We start from the raw sequence: 3,624 nt of genomic DNA on the forward strand, positions 1-3,624 counted from the left end.
AAACACTTAAAGGTGTATTTTCCATTAGTCTGAAAAAATACTTCATGAAAAGCCAAAATTGACAGGTGCATGAAAAAACTGTTTTTGCCTGCAGCGTCTCGCCTTTAAAAAAAGTGCCCCTGTGGGTATAAGTGGATTATTGGTTGCTTTTTTAAATAATTATTTGGGTGAGTCGTCACTACCGCATTCTGACAGCAGGTGGCGCTGTTGTACTAACGTCACGCGCTACTGCAACCACACTTAAACACTCCTTTAATTTCTTTCAAACTCCAATTCGTTGAACTGTAATGCATGCAATAGCTGCTATTGATAATTATGTAAATGTAATGTAATTAGGACAGACGATTAATCCACGTGTCTCAGGGGTGGAGACGCGCGCGCCTACAGTCCCCTGAGAGCCGCAGGGCTTCAGACGCTCGCGGGGACCAAACACTCGGAACGGTACGAAACTTCACTGCTCTCATCATTTCTCATGCATTATGTGGTTTTCTTTCTGTATTCTCGATTTGAGACTTTCATTGTGTTGTTTCATAAGCGTAGCAACTCGTCGAAAAGCTATTAATGCTTTCATAACGTGTTGAATGTACAGAACGATATTCAGCAGTTTCTACATTAATATTAGATGCTTAGAAGAGTTTCAGCAAAAGCTTACCATGGCAGGACCCTTTAAATATCATTGTATATGAGTATAGGAATCATTTTAAAATGTCTTGAAAGTGATCTAATGACAAATAATTTAACATTGATTTTATAACGTTATGCATTTATTTGTTAATTAATGCAGAACTATAGGGCTATTTTTTACATTGCAAGTTATAAGTTAGGCTACTAATATAATATGCTTACAGTATATGCAGAGAGCAAGATTGCATTATTTTATATTCTTTAGTTTCTTTGATTGGAGATCCCACAAAAACTTACCATGGGTTTTTGGACATGTAGCATGTAGGATCATTTAAATATCATTGTATATTCTGTTGTAATCAATCATGGTATTGCAATGTAAATGTGCTATGGTGCAATCCACAGTACTTATATAGGCTCAGAAATACAGTGAATATTGTGACAAATGCATAATGCAGTTAACATACAGTCAACAAAATAAATGCACGACTGTAAATGGCTTATTGACGGGCTGCTGTTATTGTTTTGTGGTCAGTCTGGCTGTGTTGAAGACTCTGTAGTGAACCTCTCAGCCATGTCCACTTTCAAGGGCACTAGAGAGGCGTCACAAGTGTCAGAGGGCAGGGTGCCCACCCTGTGCTTCTGGGACATGTTGCCCGGCCAGGCAGCTGCTTGGTGTATTAATAGCGTCTGTGAGTTTTACACTATCGCTTTCACAACCTCAAGTTTACTTTGTGGCTTAAATCTAACAAACTAGATTTTTGAAGACGTGCAACTCACCCTCACAATGCATTGTGGTTGCCAAGTGTAATTCTAGTCATTATAAGAATAGAATGTACCTTTTTATCTTAACAATGTGGTTCTGTTCCAAAAACTAGTGTGCAGCCTAAATAGGATGCATTTTAAGGCATCACAGGCATGCTTCAGATTGCGGTGCCTTATTTTGACCAAATTTAAAGGAAATATTACACATTCCGTCAAATAGCAAGGTAATCCTATAATGCACTGTAACTACAGTGGAAAAAAGGAGAGAAATGTTGATTATGAATTTGAATAATAATACTAGTTTATACATCATTTGTGTCTGATAGAATTATGATTATAAATAGAATTTGGTCCAAAAATGGAAGAAAAGTCAAATTATTGGTGGAAAATAGTTCAGTCTAATTAAACAGGGACTGTTGTACGTAATAAAATGTATTTATTATTTATTTTTGTTTAATATTTTTATGCTTGTTACACTATTGTGTGTATGCTGATGTCTGCTGGAATCATTTGTTCACATGAATCGCGTCAGCTTTATTAATGAGGTTTGATTTGAGTTAGTATGCAGCTGCTCGTTTAGGGAGCTCACTAGGGTTTGGAACAGAACCTCAGTCTGATTTAGATGCTGATTCATGCTGTATTTTGAGTATTCCAGATGTGTTTCCTTGGCTGCTGGTCTCCATATAGGGAGATTTCACAGTCGTAACAGGTTAAGGTCTCTCATTTGGCTCAACAGATCACTGTCCTGCAGCCAAACACCATCCTGGAGAATCAGGAGGGATTTCACTGCAATTCAGAGTCAGACCTTAGACAGGATCTATAATGGCATATCCTGTATCTGAGGCTAAATCACTAAATATTGATAATGCAGAGGTGTATATTATATTATTTAAACGAACGGCCACCAATCCAAACCTGCTAATAATCACTTATTTTGATTCAATACGACTCTCAACTTGATGCTCACATAAACCGATCACATTTTAATGATGCAAAAGACGGGCGCCATTATAGTTTCAGCTCCATGTAAATTTTAGTTACATAAAATTAAAGGTTAGAATTAAATCTATGTGTATATCATTTCACGAGTTCACACTAACATGTAATGTGATTAAGCAATTAGTAGCATATTTGGCGTGCTGTCCAGAGGGAGGGCTCCGAGCTTGGGTTAAAGCCCGAACCCAGAGAACTCCCCAAAAGAAGCTAATGGAATGAGACAGCAGCCGGAGAGAAAACTAAGTCGTCCCCAAAAATATGCGTGCCATGAAGAAAAGTAGGGTGTGCGAGGAGGCGGCAGGGTGACTGGGAGGGGTCGTGCGGTGCTTGAATGTGAGCTGCGACTCTCTGCATCAGATGGCAAGCCCTACCTGTCGCTGAATGAGGAGCACGATGGAAGGCCAGGTGAGGGACTCTCGCTGCATCCGAAGGGAGCTGCGGCTCTGCTGCACCGGAAAGGGAGAGTCCCTCTTTCAGCTGAATACGTGGTGTGGTTTAAAGCGTCGGATGGAGGGCTCTCACTACGACCGAAGGGAGCTGCGGCTCTGCTGCCCCGGAAGGGAGAGCCCTCTCCGATGCGGAAAAAGCAAATGGGGCTCAAAACGATGGATGGAAGGCTCTCACTGCGACCGAAGGGAGTCGCGGCTCTGCTGCACCGGAAGGGGGAGCCCTGTCCGATGCTGAATAAGCCTTGAATCTCGAAACAACAGATGGAGGGCTCCTGCTGTGACCGAAGGGAGAGCCCGGTCCAATGCTGAATAAGCCATTAGTCACTGCAGCGGCGGTATCAAATTAAGCCGGGCACTGCGGCGGCGGTATCAAATTAAGCAGGGCAATGCGGCGGCGGTATCAAATTAAGCAGGGCAATGCGGTGGCTGTATCAAATTAAGCAGGGCAATGCGGCGGCGGTATCAAATTAAGCAGGGCAATGCGGTGGCTGTATCAAATTAAGCAGGGCAATGCGGCGGCGGTATCAAATTAAGCAGGGCAATGCGGCGGCGGTATCAAATTAAGCAGGGCAATGCGGCGGCGGTATCAAATTAAGCCGGGCAATGCGGTGGCTGTATCAAATTAAGCAGGGCAATGCGGCGGCGGTATCAAATTAAGCCGGGCACTGCGGCGGCGGTATCAAATGAGCAGGACACTGCAGCGGCGATATCAAATTAAGCAGGGCAATGTGGCGGCTGTATCAAATGAGCAGGGCACTGTGGCGGCGGTATCAAATTAAGCAGGGCACTG

At 42.8% G+C, this 3,624-nt stretch overlaps 1 protein-coding gene across 1 annotated transcript in view; it reads left to right on the forward strand.

Moving 5' to 3' along the window:
- The first annotated feature begins 215 nt into the window (after positions 1 to 215).
- The window catches only part of calcrl2 (calcitonin receptor-like 2), a 51,235-nt gene continuing 47,826 nt past the window's right edge, over positions 216 to 3,624 (forward strand). The window contains exon 1 of the mRNA XM_016250535.1: positions 216 to 441. The gene's annotated coding sequence lies outside the window, so the exon portion shown is untranslated. The remainder of the gene's footprint in view (positions 442 to 3,624) is intronic.

Source organism: Sinocyclocheilus grahami, unplaced genomic scaffold, assembly GCF_001515645.1.
Source record: "Sinocyclocheilus grahami isolate Dianchi unplaced genomic scaffold, SAMN03320097.WGS_v1.1 scaffold993.1, whole genome shotgun sequence".
In the NCBI taxonomy this organism is placed as follows: Eukaryota; Metazoa; Chordata; class Actinopteri; order Cypriniformes; family Cyprinidae; genus Sinocyclocheilus; species Sinocyclocheilus grahami.